This window comes from Pseudophryne corroboree, chromosome 6 (assembly GCF_028390025.1).
Source record: "Pseudophryne corroboree isolate aPseCor3 chromosome 6, aPseCor3.hap2, whole genome shotgun sequence".
Taxonomy (NCBI): domain Eukaryota; kingdom Metazoa; phylum Chordata; class Amphibia; order Anura; family Myobatrachidae; genus Pseudophryne; species Pseudophryne corroboree.
The window spans coordinates 295,997,322-296,016,370 of NC_086449.1; the positions used below are offsets into that span (position 1 = coordinate 295,997,322).

At 44.5% G+C, this 19,049-nt stretch overlaps 1 protein-coding gene across 9 annotated transcripts in view; it reads left to right on the plus strand.

Annotated features, from left to right (window-relative positions):
- The window catches only part of TCF12 (transcription factor 12), a 524,272-nt gene extending 509,393 nt beyond the window's left edge, over nt 1–14,879 (plus strand). For all 9 annotated transcript variants that reach the window (XM_063926156.1, XM_063926155.1, XM_063926163.1 and 6 more), the window contains one exon: nt 12,734–14,879. The gene's annotated coding sequence lies outside the window, so the exon portion shown is untranslated. The remainder of the gene's footprint in view (nt 1–12,733) is intronic.
- The last annotated feature ends 4,170 nt before the right edge of the window (nt 14,880–19,049 follow it).

Consider the following 19,049-nt stretch of genomic DNA (forward strand, 5'->3'; position numbering starts at 1 on the left):
AGAGACTGGGACTTAAGACGCAGGAAACATCTGACAAGCATTCCGCTCATACATTCCACAATATGAAATAATAACAGGAGTCCCACAGATCAAGAGCACAACACTCAATAAAACATATACCTTCTGGAGCAATAAACAAGGAGCCTTCAGCCCTGATTATGTGAATCTTCCTATCTAACAGCCACAGAGTACAACCTCTCATTTTGTATGCAGCTGTAAAGGTCTTATATCTACATGCATGGAAGCTGCAGAGTATCACTTCTCTTTGGTAATTATAATTATCTCCATCTCTTCTTATTCAGCAGGTGTTCTGGGTGGGGATTTGTTTATGGTCACTTCAAATACATGAAATCCGTTTATGATTTTGTACTGCAGTTGTGCTATGCTGGGGGTTGCAGTGCAATAAACCATGGGATGTAAGCAATCAAACTGCTCAGTAGTTATTTGGTTATTGGCAAGCCCCTCACATTCACCTAACACCGAAACCTCTTCCGCCAAGGAATGAAATGAGTCAACACTGCTAATATATTTATTAGCAAACAGACCTTAGAAATTCAAACACAATAATAATCTTTGTGTATAGACTCAGAAAGGAAAGTGATGGTAGACAACTATATATCCATTATTACAGTATTCTCCCATACCAGTGCATAGCCTCCCTGTCCCTCCTGCCAGTAACTAACGTTGGCATTACATACAGCACGCCCCATTCCAGTGCAGGATCAAGTGAATGCAGAGGTCAGGCAAGTGTACACACACTTTCAATGTCTGACCAACTGGTTGGTCGGGGTTCAGATTAAATGCAGGCTGGACAAGTTTGTACCCAGGTTCTGCGGGTTTACGTCTGAAATGTAAAAGGGCAGTACTTTTTCTCTAACATCCTAGGGGATACTGGGATGGATTAGTACCATGGGGTATAGATCGGGTCTATTGGAGCCTGGCACTTTAAGAAATGTTCAGTGTGTGCTGGCTTCTCCCCTCTATGCTTCTCCACCAGACTCCGTTTAGAAAAATGTGCCCAAGGAGCCGGGTGCATTCTCTGGAGCTCCAGAGTGTTTTCGTCAAAGATTTTTTGTTAGCTTGTTGTTTTCAGGTAGTACTGGCTGGCACCAGTCTGTCTGCATCATGGGACTTAGGGAGGAGGGGGGGGGGGGGGGCACCGAACCAACCTCTTATAGGGCTAATGGTTTGCATCCCTGCTGACAGGACAGTAGCTCCTGAGGCACTGTTTGACATGCCCCCAGGGTATGCGCACATGCCGACAGCATTCCGCCACCCCTAACAGATGATGAAGGTACGGTGAGTACAGACACCGGGGTCCCACTTAGCGGATCCCCGGTGACAATGGTGCTATAAGGACACGGCGGGCTGCGGTGCCCGCTGAGGGCACACACACTGGTGCTGGTGTTAAAAAAGGGTTTTTGACTCTGTTTTACACAAATAATGGATAAAGCCAGTTTAATTTTTGCGGGGCCGCGCGCCATTATGGGGGCGAGGCTTCCCGTAGAGAGGCTCAGAGGCGCCATTTCCAGCGGCTGTTGATGTCCAGGCTGCATACAACCCGCTGCTCCTCCACAGACCCTGCTAAATCACCTTGTACTGGTACCAGGGTGTTCTATAGAAAGGGGTGAGCCTATAAACACTAACGCTGGATGCCTTATCTAAGGTTCTGGTTTATGCCCGGCAGAGTACTGCTCTGACTGTGGCATTGTGTGCTGGTCTCATCCCTTTCTGTGTCACTCCATTCAGACTGTCTGGGGTTTTCTGTGTTATTTCACTGAACTGTGTTATTTCACTAATACTGTGTGTACAGTATTTCTGTTGTACCAGAATGTCTTGCAAAAAGGCTGTGTGTCCCTCATACAACACAAAGTTTTCCCCTTCACCAGGGGAGATCTCTCCTATGTACTCTGTGCTCTTTCCCTTCACAGGGTAGCAGTATACAGGAGCTAGAGTGGTTAGAATCATTTAAAGCAGTGGTTCTCAACCTCGGTACTCAAGTACCCCCAACAGTTGATGTTTCCAGGTCACCTAGCTGGTGCACAGGTGTATTCATTACTTACTGACACATTTTAAAAGACCCACAGGTGGAGCAAATTATTTCACTTGCAATCCTGTGAGGAGACCTGGAAAACATGAACTGTTGGGGGTACTTGAGGACCGCGTTTGAGAACCACTGATTAATACAGAGTTGGCTACTGCCAGTCAGGAAAGGCAGACCTAAAGAAATCTGTGGATGATTTTTTTAGTCAAGGCTGCTGACCACAGGCAAGCTCCTCAGCCTCCCCCTGCTGGTCTCACATAAACGCACACGCCCACATGTACTCCAATCTGAAAATGAAATGCCAGGATGAAGGTGAAGGGAACATGGAGGGTGACAATACTGTGTCTCAGGGTGTGGAGGCCCTAATATATTCTATTAGGAAAGTCCTCAACATACCAGATAAAGAGACAGTACCTTTATGAAGAGTTGTTTTTTAATGTAAAACCAAAATCTACTGCCACCTTTCCTATCTCCAAGGAATTAAACTCACTCTTTAAAGAAGCGTGTGTCAATCCTGACAAGAAATTTCAAATGGAAGGGGAGGGGGGGGGCCTAGTTTGCACACCATAATTAGGTAATGAGGTGCTACTCTGCTTGAGACTTAATACAGTATACAGAGGGAAAAAGATGTAGGCGCACTATCTCACACTAGCTCAACCTGTAATAACCAGAGGCATTTAGCATAATCCTGGCCAGGGCTATGAGCTTACCCACCACACAAAGGTAGCCTCTCATTGGGTAAGTCCCTAACACTAACTACAGGGGTTCAGGTCCGGGGGGCAGGACACCCCAAAGACACCCAGCCAGACAACATCAGGGCACCACAAGAGTGATACAAGTAAATAATTAGATAGGAGCAGCTACTGCTGCATGTGTGAATAATGTGAAGAGTGAAAAAGAATGGTGTGAAAGTGTTACACATATATAAAACAAACTATAAGTGCCATAGTGTATTAAAATAAATGTTAGATTGCGATGCCCCGAGGGTGTCCAGCCACGGCAGGTCCAGGAAGCCCCGTGCCCCAGAGAATCCCCCCATATTGACTGCCATAATAAACAAAAGTAGGAATCTTACCTCAGTGTGCTCATTCCACATATGTTATTTCGGAGTGCTAGGCCCTCTATTTAAAATCAGTGAGGGTGCTTATCTAGCTGAAGTGTCTCATGCCTTCAGATATATGTATGAATACATAGAATCAGTTGCAAAGGAAGGGGGGGCCTAGTTTGTACACCATAATTAGGTAATGAGGTGCTACTCTGCTTGAGACTTAATACAGTATACAGAGTGGAAAAGATGTAGGCGCACTATCTCACACTAGCTCAACCTGTAATAACCAGAGGCATTTAGCATAATCCTGGCCAGGGCTATGAGCTTACCCACCGCACCAAGGTAGCCTCTCATTGGGTGCACTGGATCTAGCGAAGATTCCATTCGCACAGCCAATCGCAAGGAGATTGACAGGAAGAGGGCGTTTATGGGTGGTAACTGAACGTTTTCTGGGAGTGTTTGGAAAAAACGCAGGTGTGGCCGGGCGTTTGCTGGGCAGGTATCTGATGTCATTACCGTGTCATTCGTCACAGCAATCATCGCACAGAATAAGTAACTACAGGGCTGGTCTTGTTTTGCACAAAATGTGTTTGCTGCCGCTCGGCTGCACAGGCGTTCACACTCTTGCTATACTAAAACACACTCCCTCGAAATGAGGGCCATTGTTCCAGTCCCCCCTCTGTTGCACAACAGGGGATTTTATTCAAGCCTATTCGTGGTACCGAAACCGGACGGTTCGGTGTGGCCGATCTTGAACCTCAAATCTCTGAACCCGTACCTACGGGTGTTCAAGTTCAAGATGGAATCCTTAAGACCGGTGGTCTCTGGTCTGGAGGAAGGGGAATTCCTGGTTTCTCTCGATATCAAGGATACATATCTACACATCCCGATATGGCCCCCTCATCAGGCTTATCTCAGATTCTCTATACTGGACCTCCACTTCCAGTTTCAAGCCTTACCCTTTTGTCTCTCCCTGGCTCCGAGGGTATTCACAAAAGTCATGGTGGAGATGATGCTCCAACTCCGCAGGATGGGAGTTAACATACAGATGTATCCACATTTATCACAGGATTAACTGTGACTGGCCAGTCAGACTTAATCCCCTGCTGTAATTACTTAATCCCCTGCTGTATTGTTCTCTGTATTGTATTGCAGTTGAGAATAATAGATGAAGGGTTTATGCTAATAAATCATGTTGTGACTAGGCACAGAAAACTACTCAAGATAACGGTGGACACATCTGTAGTCCCCTACTTGGATGATCTCCTAATAAAGGCAGTGTCCAGGGAGAGTCTGCTGAACAGCATCAACTTGACTGCTTGTCTTCTTATGGACCATGGGTGGATCCTAAATTTACAGAAATCTCACCTGGAACCGTCACAGAGACTTCAGTTCCTGGGAGTGATACTGGACAGGGTGTCTCAAAAGGTATTCCTCCCCATGAACAAGGCCTTGACAATTCAGGCTATGGTCCGTTCTGTGCTCAGACCCAGCAAAATCTCAGTACACCTCTGCATCCACCTCCTACGAAGCAATCCAGTACGGCAGATTCCATGCCCGTACGCTCCAGCTGGATCTGCTGGACAAGTGGTCAGGGTCTCACCTGCAAATGCACCAGAGCATATCTTTGTCGCCGAAAGCACTAATCTCCCTGTTGTGGTGGCTACAAGTCTCTCACCTTGTGGAGGGTCGGAGTTTCAGAACCCAGTCTCGGACTCTGTTGACAACGGATGCCAGCCTCTGCGGTTGGGGAGCGGTGAGCCAAGGGGCTCAGTTCCAAGGAAAGTGGTCGATTCAGTAGTCTTTGCTTCCGATAAATGTTCTGGAACTCAGGGCAATTTACAATTCTCTTCTGCAGGCCTCCTATCTCCTCCGACATAAGGCCATACAGGTGCAGTCGGACAAGGGAAAACGTTCAAGCAATTCTAATTGCCTCAGGTTGGCCTCTCTGGGCCTTGTATGTGGACCTCCTGACCATGTCTCTGGAAGAGCCCTGGCCTCTACCGCTTCTCAAGGATCTTCTTCAGCAAGGGCCGTTCGTCTATCCAGACTTACTGCGGCTACGTTTCACGGCTTGGAGGTTGAAAGGGAGATTCTTGCCAGAAAAGTTCTTCCCTCCAGGGTTATCGCGACTATGGTCCAAGCCCGGAAGGTGGTCACGTCTACACATGACCACCGTATCTGGAAGAAATGGGTTTCTTTGTGTGAGGGAAGAAGCTATTCTACTGTGGAATTTCAACTTGCCCGTTTTCTGCTCTTCCTGGAAGCAGGAGTGGATATGGGCCTACGGTTAGGCTCCATCAAGGTTCAGATTTCATCTCTCCTCATATTCTTCCAGTGGCAGCTGGCTGTAATTCCGGAGGTACAGACGTTCCTTAAGGGTGTCCTTCGCATTCATTCATTTATTTATTTATTATTATTTATTACCAGTTATTTATATAGCGCACACATATTCCGCAGCGCTGTACAGAGAATATTTGCCCATCACATCAGTCCCTGCCCCAGTGGAGCTTACAATCTAATTACCTATAACATGTACACACAGACACATTCATGCTAGTGTTAATTTTTATTGGGAGCCAATTAACCTACCAGTATATTTTTGGATTGTTGAAGTTTCTACAGTAACTTGGAAGACTACCATGTTGCTGGCATTAGCCTCTGCGAGACGTGTGTCGGAATTAGGGGCCTTATCCTGTAATAGCCCTTATTTGATATTTCACAAGGATAGGGTGGAGCTTGGAACTCACCCACAGTTTTTGCCAAAAGTGGTTTTGACTTTTCACATTAGTCAACCGATAGTGGTTCCGGTGATGTCTGATGCATTAGTTGCTCCAAAGTCTTTGGACGTGGTTCAGGCTTTGAAGTTTTATGTCAAAAGGACAGCTCGTCACAGGAAGTTTGTCCTTTACGACGCTACCAAGATTGGATGCTTATAAGCAGTCCATTGCTCATTGGCTTACGTTGACCATTCAACAGGCCTATTCTTCTGCGGCTGCCAAGTTCTATTCAGGCCCACTCCACTAGGTCGGTGGTTCTTCCTGGGTGGCTTCCCGTGGTGTCAGTTTTGTAGTTGTGCCAAGCTGCTACTTGGTCTGGTTCGAACACGTTTGTAAAGTTCTATAAGTTCGATACCTTGGCCAGTGAGGACCTTCAGTTTGGTCAGGTGGTTTTTCAGCTGTCTCAGTACTCTCCCACCCATTCTGGGAGCTTTGGGACTTCCCCATGGTACTAATCCATTCCAGTATCCCCTAGGATGTTAGAGAAAATAGGAATTTAATACCTACCGGTAACTCCTTTTCTTGTCCGTACGGGATACTGGGCGCCAGAGGCGGAACTTGCGCCAGTGCAAGCGGTGCAGTGCAGTGGGGCCCAGCGCTGTGAAGGGGCCCATAGCCGGCAGCAGTATAATGAGTCAGACTGACTCATTACACGCTGCCACCGCTGAGCTGCTGCTGCGGGTCCTAACTGAGGAAGCCTGTACGGGGTCCCCAGCACCAGTGATGTGAGAAGGGTGATCACATCACCCTTCATCTCGGCTGCAGCTCTCAGCTTCCTGGACTGAGTCACTGCATACTGGACAGGGGGGGAGACTGAGGGAGAGGGGAGTCACGGCAGCAGTGTGTGTATACAGAAGAGTGAGGACTGAGGAGACGTCACGTCAGTGTTGATTCTATTTCAGAGTGGGAGAAGGGACCTTCTGACGTATCTAGGGGAGGAGACACGTCACCAGGGGGAGGAGCTACGGGCGAACAGGGTACCCGAAAAGTACCCTCCGCTTCGCTCGCCACCTGATTACTAAAGGTAATAGTTGGTGGCGTGGATAGTAGAGGAACTATCCAGCTGACCTAGCTCCTCCCCCTTGTGTCGTAACTCCTCCCCCTTACGGAAAAGGTCCCTTAGCCCACTTGATTCTAGCATCTACCGTCACGTCAGTGCACTCAGCCCCTGCACAGTGAGGAGCCTTGCCGGAGCCAGAGCTAGCCTAGGAGGTGGAAAGTGTGCAACTTGTGGAAAATGAAAACATATGTAAAGTAAAGAGTTTGTGTTTTGCTGGCAATGTGTGTGTTTAGCTATGGGTGTGTGTGTGTGTGTGTGTTTCAGTGTATACTCTATATGTATTTTCCTATGTCTGTTTTGCTGTGTGCGTGTGTGTTTCTGTATATACTGTATATGTATTTTGCTATGTCTGTGTAGGTGTGTGTGTGTGTGTGTGTGTGTGTGTGTGTTTAGCTATGGGTGTGTGTTTCTGTGTATATACTGTGTATGTATTTTGCTATGTGTGTTTAGCTGCATTTATGTGTTGTGGATGTGTCTGTGTATATGTGTCTTGCTTTGCGTATGTTTTACTATGTGTGTGTGTGTGTGTGTGTGTGTGTGTATATCCATATCTATAGATGTAGCCACACTCATACAACCCGCGATGAGTTCGCATCACGGCATGGATGGCGCGACTAGTGTGCCCATGTCTATGAAGCGCGTGTGTGTCAGGGCCGGCTCCGGGGCTTGTGGCGCCCCAGGCGGCTTTAGGGGGCGTGGCTTTGTACAGGGGGCGTGGTCATTTACGCCCCCTGTACAGCTGAATTGATGTGCGGTGCGCGATGACGTCATCGCGCACTGCACAGCAAAGGTCCTCTCCACGAAGGGAAACTAGACGCGTAGCGTCTAGTTCCCTTCGTGGAGAGGACCTTTGCTGTGCGGTGCGCGATGACGTCATCGCGCACCGCACAGTAAAGGACCTCTCCAGGAAGGGAAACTAGACGCGTACGCGTCTAGTTTCCCTTCCCAGCGGTAGCGGCCGGGGGCAGCGGGCAGCGGGCAGCAGGGGACACACACCAGTAGCGGATCTTGCCCTGGTGCGGCGCCCTCCGGAAGGCGGCGCCCCGGGCAAAAGTACTGCTTGCCCGTGGCAAGATCCGCTACTGGTGTGTGTGTACGCATGCAAGCCATAGACTTCTATGGAGCGAACGGAGGCAGCGACTAGCCACAGCACGGCGTTCACTGCAGCTTGCTGTGATGCGTATGCCAGTTCCAACACATCGCGGCAACGATAAGGCTGTCTTCATCTGTATCTGTCTCACATTCCTGGTTGTAAATGTTGACATGTGCGTTGCTCTACTGTGTGGGTACCATGTATAAGGCTCTCTACTGTGTGGCGTACCATGTATAAGGCTCTCTACTGTGTGGCGTACCGTGTATAAGCCTCTCTACTGTGTGGCGTACCATGTATAAGGATCTCTACTGTGTGGCGTACCGTGTATAAGCCTCTCTACTGTGTGGCGCAACGTGTATAAGCCTCTCTACTGTGTGGCGTACCGTGTATAAGCTTCTCTACTGTGTGGCGCAACGTGTATAAGCCTCTCTACTGTGTGGCGTAACGTGTATAAGCCTCTCTACTGTGTGGCGTAATGTGTATAAGCCTCTCTACTGTGTGGCGTAACGTGTATAAGCTTCTCTATTATGTGGGGTATTCAATTTCGGCTAGCCGAAAAAACTGTATAATTCGACCATGGGTATTTAATTGCGAGCGTTTTCGCCCATTTTTGAATCCCTTTTAGCCCATGACGTTTCACTTTTTTTGTCGAATTGGCATGGGAGAAAACAGACCCAAAAAAAGGCGAAAATGCCTGCAAATTCGTCAAAACACATGGCTCACCAGGAAATTCACAGATCCACGTGGTTTTCGTTAGTGCTGGATTTTTTGACCAGTTGAAAAATCCTGCACATGCATTGAATAGGGGGAATGTCATTCGCCCTAAAAATGACCAATAATTGACGATTTTTAGACTGGATGAAAAATCCGGCAATAATTGAATACCCCCCTATGTCTTGTAACATGTATAAGCTTCTCTACTGTGTGGCGCACCCTGTATAAGGATCTCTACTGTGTGGCGCACCCTGTGTAAGGCTCTCTACTGTGTGGCAAACCCTGTATAAGGCTCTCTACTGTGTGACGTACCGTGTATAAGCTTCTCTACTGTGTGGCGCAACGTGTATTAGGCGCTCTACTGTGTGGTGCAACGTGTATAAGGCGCTCTACTGTGTGGCGCAACGTGTATAAGGCTCTCTTCTGTGTGGTGTACTGTGTATAAGCTTCTCTACTGTGTGGCGTACTGTGTATAAGGCTCTCTACTGTGAATTGGGAGTACTACTGTGTGGCGACACCACTTGTTAGTGAGATAAAACAACGTATTTTGGGGGACGCCATTTCCCTGTCTTTAATATGGGAGGGGGCCCAATGCATATTGTTGCACCTGGGCCCACCATTCTCTAGTTCCGCCACTGCTGGGCGCATGCCTTAGTGCTTCATGTTTCCTGCTTAACTGGTTATAAGTTATCGGTTGTGTCTGCTGTTACTGTCCCTGTTACTGTTCCGGTTAGCGTTGCTATCCTTTGCTTTTGTAAGTGTGGCTATTCTTTGTTCTGGCTAGCGCGGCTATCCTTTCTCATCTTGTGTGTTGGTTCGTTGCCTCACCGCTGTTGTAGGTTTTCCTTCTTTCAAAGTATATCTGTCTCCTCGAGCACAGTTTTCCTAGACTGCGTCTGGTGGAGGGGCATAGAGGGGAGGAGCCAGCACACACTGAACATTTCTTAAAGTGCCAGGCTCCAATGGACCCGATCTATACCCCATGGCACTAATCCATCCCAGTATCTCCTAAGGACTATGAGAAATGGAATTACCAGTAGGTATTAAATTCCTATTTAATAGCAAAACATGAGGTGTTTTGTTATTAAAAGCAGTGCCCTTTTACATTTTGTGCTTAACATGCTGGTAAGTGGTGGCTTTTACAACTGTCCCTTAGTAAATAAATACTACATACTGAAATTTACATTATTTTGTATTTTTTGCTAACTTAAACTACTTTTTTGCTTGTTTTTTAACCTCTATCAGTTAACCACTTACCTCCTGTAAATTTCAGGATTCTCACTGGACTTAAATTGCTTTTAATTAAACATTGGAAAAGTGGGGTTTCTAAAACTTTTGACTGGTAGTTATGTGATAGTCTTAAAATCAGTATAATTCTTGGTATGAAAAGTGTTTTACAGAAAGTAAACTTGCCATGGTTTTCGAGGGAAAAAAAACCCTTTTAGTTTAAGCATTATAAATACTAACACAATATGACGGTACCTTGAAGTTTTGCTAGCCCTATTAAGAGATACACACAGTATATAATAAGAGTTTGTGCAGTGACACATTATTACAGCACGAGGTAAAGACAGAAGTTCTCACATACCCAGAACAGAGGGATAAGGTGTAACACACCTGACTGTAAGGCATAATTACCAAAATACGTTTATCAAATTTAAGGAACAAATTACTTTATAGGCAAAAAATACATAGTAGTAGTCATCTCTGGGATTTGTAACTAAAACATACTGTATTCATAAACTTCATTATGAATAGTAACACACTCAAATAGCGGTAGCATCAGTGTATATTACTGTACTGTATGTTCCATACATTTTACATTATAAATAGTAACACTCAAATAGCAGTAGCACCAGTGTATATTACTGTAGGTATGCATTATATTCCATACATTTAGATTGTAAACCGTAATACACAAATAGCAGTAACACCAGTGTATATTACTGTAGGTATGCATTATATTCCATACATTTTACATTATAAATAGTAACACTGAAATAGCAGTAGCACCAGTGTATATTACTGTAGGTATGCATTATATTCCATACATTTAGATTGTAAACCGTAATACACAAATAGCAGTAACACCAGTGTATATTACTGTAGGTATGCATTATATTCCATACATTTTACATTATAAATAGTAACACTGAAATAGCAGTAGCACCAGTGTATATTACTGTAGGTATGCATTATATTCCATACATTTAGATTGTAAACAGTAATACACAAATAGCAGTAACACCAGTGTATATTACTGTAGGTATGCATTATATTCCATACATTTTACATTATAAATAGTAACACTCAAATAGCAGTAGCACCAGTGTATATTACTGTAGGTATGCAATATATTCCATACATTTAGATTGTAAACAGTAATACACAAATAGCAGTAACACCAGTGTATATTACTGTAGGTATGCATTATATTCCATACATTTTACATTATAAATAGTAACACTCAAATAGCAGTAGCACCAGTGTATATTACTGTAGGTATGCATTATATTCCATACATTTATATTGTAAACAGTAATACACAAATAGCAGTAACACCAGTGTATATTACTGTAGGTATACATTATGTTCCATACATTTTACATTATAAATAGTAACACTGAAATAGTGGTAACACCAAGGTATATTACTGTAGGTATGCATTATGTTCCCTATATTTTACAGAACGTTATAACTATGTCTTGTTGATAAATCTCCCTTAAAGACCAGTTTGCACAAGTGGTACATTATAAATGATTTGAGCATTGTCCAATTATTGCTTGGTGCATTGCATATGTTGCTAAGGGGTTAATGTATCAAGCAGTGAAAAGAGCAACTTCTACCTGTCATTTTATAGAATGTACTTGATAAATGCTACCTCAAAGCTGATTGGTTGCTATGGGCAACTTCCCCACTCTTTTCACTGCTTGACACATCAACCCTTTATAAAAAAGGGGCAACTAAAATGGTGCATGGGCTACATCACAAAACTTACCCGGAAAGACTAAAATATCTTACTATGTTTAGTTTGGAGAAGGCAAAGGGGTACATGATAGAAACCTTCATATATAACAAGAGTTTTAATAAGGTCCAGGAGGGAAACATTCTTCACAGGAAGAGAAGTATTAGAACACGATGACATGCACTGAGACTGGAGGAAGGTAGATTTAGGGGAAATTTGAGGAAAAATGACTTCACAGAAAGGGTAATGGGTAAGTGGAATAGCCGCCCATCAGAGGTTGTAGAGGCTAAAGGTGTGTATACACGGTGAGATAAATCGGTAAGATTTTGACTATATAGTCAAAATCTCATGAAAAGTTAGTGCACATCTCAAGGTGTTAGGCAGCTTGCGATACAGATTTGATCCCGATGCGCGCTCCTGTGAGGTCGGAATCGCAAGGCTAGATAGACTGTGCAGGCAAGTCAATCTTGACTATGTAGTACAAAGTATAGTCAAAATTGGCACTTAATCAAAATCGTACATAGACAAAATCTCAAGCACAGATAGTCAAAATCTGAATTATCTGTGCAATCTGAGCTCTGGTGGAATTCAAGGGAAATCGCATAGTCAAAATCGGACACAGCAAGGATCTCACCATGTGTACACACCTTTAGACAGTAGAGCAGTTTAAACATGCATGGGATAGGTGTATGAATATCCTTACAGAGACCTAAGGACCAAAAAGGGTTGAGATTACTAAAAGGATAAATGGAAAGGGGGCAGACTAGATGGGCCAAGTGGTTCTCATCTGCCGTCACATTCTGTTTCTAACCCATCAGTGTAGTAGCTGTCTTCACTGTATTGATAAATATTAGATGTGCTGCCCACAATGTCACTGTTGTTGTTTTCTGTATCATGTACAGTATATATTATAGTGTACATGTGTAAAAGGGGTGCTGAGGGTCACACTATAATACATTATCATGAATTCAGAAAAAAATGCATAGTGCGTGTTTTGTTTGTGCTTATTGTACTTACTGTTTATTTTAGAACTCCCACGCTACGGATAGCATCTATAAAAGGTGACATTTCATCACAAGGACACAGACAACTAACATATCAACGGCACAAATCTGACAGGATAACGAGAAAATGAAGAAAGGGGAACTTGAATCAAGATGCCCAGGACACAATCTAATGATGAAAGAAAACATGAGACATCTGCACAGAAGTTGAAATCTGCTAGAATTTCAGCCCGTTTCTTCACATCTGTAGCTGTCTCAGTGTGTCGTTCCTGCACAATCAGACTGTCCTACTATCTCCACACGCCGTGGAAGCTGCCTTGTGCCTAAACTGAATTGACAAATGCATTGTATCTACAAATTTTATTTATTGTTAAGGAACTGTTGTAAAGGTCTACATTTAACAAAAAGGGAAAAGTTGGGCTGAAAGTGGTGAAGATTTCAGTTGATGTCAGCATTTCTTAGAACTATTCTCATACAGAGAATATAAACAGTGGCAACCTGTGACCCTTTAGCATTCCCAGCATACCTATTAGTGTCTTAAAGAAGGATGGAAATGGATTTTTATGTCATTTCCATTCCTTTTGCCATATACATAGTTTTCCAGCTATTGGAAAATATTCTTTGGCATAGCTTTGTTTGTTATTATTTTTATTTTTTTTGTATTTGATTTTCTAATGTTATTTTTGGTCTCTGGTAATCTGAACAGTTATGGTCATAGGTAAACTCCCATAGTGCGCTCCTTGCTGCGAGTCGGTGATCATTGTAGAGAGGACTGTAGACTGGAGCAGTGCTGTGACCTAGCTGCTTCATACGCAGAGGGTTTACTCCTTCTTTTTCCTAAAATGAACATTGTCTTGCTGATACAGGAAAAAAAAAAATCTGAAGGCTTCTTAGCATAGCAAACTGTAAATTGGGGGCAAACGTACTATGTTAGAACAGTTTCTATCCCATACAGTATCTGCTACCTGTAGGACAGGCAGGCGTTAGCAGTAATAAGCACAAAACCTAAAGTACAAAGGAGCTTTTCAGGCAGAAATGATGGTAAGTGACTTACCATGGCCAGCTGTGTGAACAAATCTAAATGCAATGAAATAAATATAGGATCAATGGTCAACAAGTAAAAGGTGTATGGATGTCTACACTAGGTAACAAGAATAGAATGTAATCAGATTAAAAGACTATAGTCTTGCTCTAGTAAAATGCTCAGTCTATTATATGTATTCCGAATCTATATAAATTCCTATGAACTTCCACAGAAGCAGTCTTCCACTACAATGAGCATAGAAAAGAGAAATATATACTGTACATGGGTAGGGTCCTGGTTTGAACAAAATGTTCCCAAATTTATTCTGCACAGAACAAATTTTATTTTTATTTGCTAATGGAAAAATCGGACATTTTAAATGGTCCCTGCCAACCTGATTCATTGTGGAGTTAGTGGATGTTACCTATTGTTTATATTCGCATCCATTCATGGGACTTGATCTGTTGCCTTGTTCTTTATTTCAGTATTTATCAACATACATTGTTGCTTCTGACATGTGAGCGTGATCACGTGCCACTGTCTGGCCTTTTCCTTTCTCTTCAATGCATATTTTGTTTTTTCTTTCATCTTTTTTTTGGCTTTATTAGGCTTTGCAGTATGCCCAGAAGCTTTCCTTCATAAAATAGAAAAGAAAAAAAATACAAAAACATTTGGCTTATTTTTCACTGTAGTTAGTCTTTTATACAATAATCTTGTAAGAACATTTCTTGAATTCTAAATATTACTCTTTCTAGATTTTTGAAATCGAAAAAGTTTTCAGTAAAAAGTTTCTTACTTTATTTTACTATATTAGGTAGTAAAAATGTAGGGTTATTTACCATAACCTGTTCATTAATATCAGAAATTTACAATAGCATTTTAAGAACATAGTAGGGTCCTAGCATACCGTGTAGTACCTATGGAGTATTGTAAGAGCTACTTGTTCAAGATGAATTGCTGATCATCTTGTTCTACAGTTTTCATTGTTGGTCTATTGCAGATTTGTACCCTGTGTCAAATTCAACGTATTGTTGATAAAACTTTCAACCAGCAGCAAGAAGTTCAAATTTTTTTTTCTGTCAATGTAACAGAAACACAATATGTATATAACATTTATGTAGCAATAAATGTGCCATCTTTTTTTAAACACTGCGAATCAGCATTTTTATTCTATGTAATGGGGAAGGATGTGATTTTAAAAAGTTTTAATATGTCCTATTGATCAATATTGCTTTGTCAGCTCTGACCTTGATTATTAAAAGTGCAGGTTTTGTGCTGTAGTAGACCGGACGGAATGCGGTTATGTGACCAGCAGTCGAGAGACCGCCGGTCATTATGCAGACGCTGGAATCCCTCCCGCTGGAAAGCTCAACAGTTGGCATACTGACTGACAGGGACTATTCCTACTCGTGGGTGTCCACGACACCCATAGAGTGGGAATAGAACCTGTGCGGAGTCGCCGTGCCCACTGCTGGGCTTCGCTGCGCTCACCCCCCAACCGCCGGTCACCAATACCCAACTCGACTGGACAACAGCTTTACCACTAGTCATACAGACTACCACACTCCCCTTTCTTCACCTGTTTTTGTCCAGCTGTTCTTCTATCCATTAAAATGTTAATATTCAATATTTATAATATTGGGCAATTGCTGAGTCACTATGTTCAGAGTTAGACATGTTTTTCTTGGTCCCACTTAATGGTTTGTACACTCCTATGCACAGGAAACTTACCATTCACTACTTTGTGTTTTTGTGTCTTAACTTTTGTTTAAGCGTCATTTTTCCATTTCATCACGAATAGGCATTACATACATGGTTCCTGGGTAAATGTTTAATGACGCCTGCTCCATGTCACGCCTTATAGTGAAGTAAATCCTTTGAAGAACAACCTACAGTATTGTACATATAGATTCTGGTCAAATATGCAGTATGTGTTAAGGGGGGTACTCACGGAGAGCTCCATGCTATCTGACTAGATAGCTTAGATTTTAAGAACAGATCACTCGTGTGTAGACCCCTCAGCGATAGCGATGCGCAGCCCCGCACATCGCTACGGCCGGTGCTAGATTGAGACTGCCTGCAGGCCAATCTAGCACGTCGCTCATTTCACCTGCTGGGTGAAATGAGCGGCTCCCCGTCCTCCCCCGCATCGCTCAGCACACATCGCGCTGTGCTGAGCAGCGGGAGAGATGTGTGCTGAGCGGTTCGCTCAGCACACATCTCTCCCGTGTATATGGCCCTTTAGATTATATATACCATGTACCAGTTTAGAGGACATTTACATTTAAGATTTCAATGAAAATGGTAAATCTACTCCCTTTGCATTTGAATAATTAAATCTAATTAAGCATTCATTGCAACTTGCTTGAACGTATTTGCTTTAGACCCCCCCCCCCCTTTGTGTCCTACTGAATGTGTGTTGGTCTCTGCAGTTGTAAATGAAGTTGGTTATCGCTGTCCCTTCAAAATATTGGCAATGAAGCATTGACAAACTGTTATCGGTCAAAGCCTATCACATCTAGAGTTCATGTCAGATCGGTATTACAGCTCTGCTGAACCAGGCTGTACAGGGCAAGAACTTTCCTCCTTCCTTAGAGGTGATTTGAATTGATTGGTTGTGTTGAAAACGGCAAATGCATTTTCTCTGACGTCCTAGTGGATGCTGGGGACTCCGTCAGGACCATGGGGATTAGCGGCTCCGCAGGAGACAGGGCACAAAAATAAAGCTTTAGGATCAGGTGGTGTGCACTGGCTCCTCCCCCTATGACCCTCCTCCAAGCCTCAGTTAGGTTTTTGTGCCCGTCCGAGCAGGGTGCAATCTAGGTGGCTCTCCTAAAGAGCTGCTTAGAAAAAGTTTTTAGGTTTTTTATTTTACAGTGAGTCCTGCTGGCAACAGGTTCACTGCAACGAGGGACTTAGGGGAGAAGAAGTGAACTCACCTGCGTGTAGGATGGATTGGCTTCTTAGGCTACTGGACACCATTAGCTCCAGAGGGATCGAACACAGGCCCAGCCATGGAGTCCGGTCCCGGAGCCGCGCCGCCGACCCCCTTGCAGATGCCGAAAAGTGAAGAGGTCCAGAAACCGGCGGCAGAAGACTTTTCAGTCTTCATGAGGTAGCGCACAGCACTGCAGCTGTGCGCCATTGTTGTCACACACTTCACACCAGCGGTCACGGAGGGTGCAGGGCGCTGCGGGGGGCGCCCTGGGCAGCAATGAGATTACCTTGTTCTGGCTAAAAAATACATCACATATAGCCCCTGGGGCTATATGGATGTATTTAACCCCTGCCAGGTCTCAGAAAAACGGGAGAAGAAGCCCGCCGAAAAGGGGGCGGAGCCTATTCTCCTCAGCACACAGCGCCATTTTCCCTCACAGAAATGCTGGTGGGAAGGCTCCCAGGCTCTCCCCTGCACTGCACTACAGAAACAGGGTTAAAACAGAGAGGGGGGGCACTTATTTGGCGATATGATTATATATATTAAGATGCTATAAGGGAAAAACACTTATATAAAGGTTGTCCCTGTATAATTATAGCGTTTTGGTGTGTGCTGGCAAACTCTCCCTCTGTCTCCCCAAAGGGCTAGTGGGGTCCTGTCCTCTATCAGAGCATTCCCTGTGTGTGTGCTGTGTGTCGGTACGTGTGTGTCGACATGTATGAGGACGATGTTGGTGAGGAGGCGGAGCAATTGCCTGTAATGGTGATGTCACTCTCTAGGGAGTCGACACCGGAATGGATGGCTTATTTAGGGAATTACGTGATAATGTCAACACGCTGCAAGGTCGGTTGACGACATGAGACGGCCGGCAAACCAATTAGTACCTGTCCAGGCGTCTCAAACACCGTCAGGGGCTTTAAACCGCCCATTTACCTCAGTCGGTCGACACAGACACGGACACTGACTCCAGTGTCGACGGTGAAGAAACAAACGTATTTTCCATTTGGGCCACACGTTACATGTTAAGGGCAATGAAGGAGGTGTTACATATTTCTGATACTACAAGTACCACAAAAGAGGGTATTATGTGGGGTGTGAAAAAACTACCTGTAGTTTTTCCTGAATCAGATAAATTAAATGAAGTGTGTGATGATGCGTGGGTTTTCCCCGATAGAAAATTATTGGCGTTATACCCTTTCCCGCCAGAAGTTAGGGCGCGTTGGGAAACACCCCTTAGGGTGGATAAGGCGCTCACACGCTTATCAAAACAAGTGGCGTTACCGTCTCCAGATACGGCCGCCCTCAAGGAGCCAGCTGATAGGAGGCTGGAAAATATCCTAAAAAGTATATACACACATACTGGTGTTATACTGCGACCAGCGATCGCCTCAGCCTGGATGTGCAGCGCTGGGGTGGCTTGGTCGGATTCCCTGACTGAAAATATTGATACCCTTGACAGGGACAGTATTTTATTGACTATAGAGCATTTAAAGGATGCATTTCTATATATGCGAGATGCACAGAGGGATATTTGCACTCTGGCATCAAGAGTAAGTGCGATGTCCATATCTGCCAGAAGATGTTTATGGACACGACAGTGGTCAGGTGATGCAGATTCCAAACGGCACATGGAAGTATTGCCGTATAAAGGGGAGGAGTTATTTGGGGTCGGTCCATCGGACCTGGTGGCCACGGCAACAGCTGGAAAATCCACCTTTTTTACCCCAAGTCACATCTCAGCAGAAAAAGACACCGTCTTTTCAGCCTCAGTCCTTTCGTCCCCATAAGGGCAAGCAGGCAAAAGGCCAGTCATATCTGCCCAGGGATAGAGGAAAGGGAAGAAGACTGCAGCAGGCAGCCCATTCCCAGGAACAGAAGCCCTCCACCGCTTTTGCCAAGTCCTCAGCATGACGCTGGGGCCGTACAAGCGGACTCAGCTGCGGTGGGGGGTCGTCTCAAGAGTTTCAGCGCGCAGTGGGCTCACTCGCAAGTGGACCCCTGGATCCTACAAGTAGTATCCCAGGGGTACAGATTGGAAGTTCGAGACGTCTCCCCCTCGCAGGTTCCTGAAGTCTGCTTTACCAACGTCTCCCTCCGACAGGGAGGCAGTATTGGAAACAATTCACAAGCTGTATTCCCAGCAGGTGATAATAAAAGTAACCCTCCTACAACAAGGAAAGGGGTATTATTCCACACTATATTGTGGTACAGAAGCCAGACGGCTCGGTGAGACCTATTCTAAATCTGAAATATTTGAACACTTACATACAAAGGTTCAAATCAAGATGGAGTCACTCAGAGCAGTGATAGCGAACCAGGAAGAAGGGGACTATATGGTGTCCCTGGACATCAAGGATGCTTACCTCCATGTCCCAATTT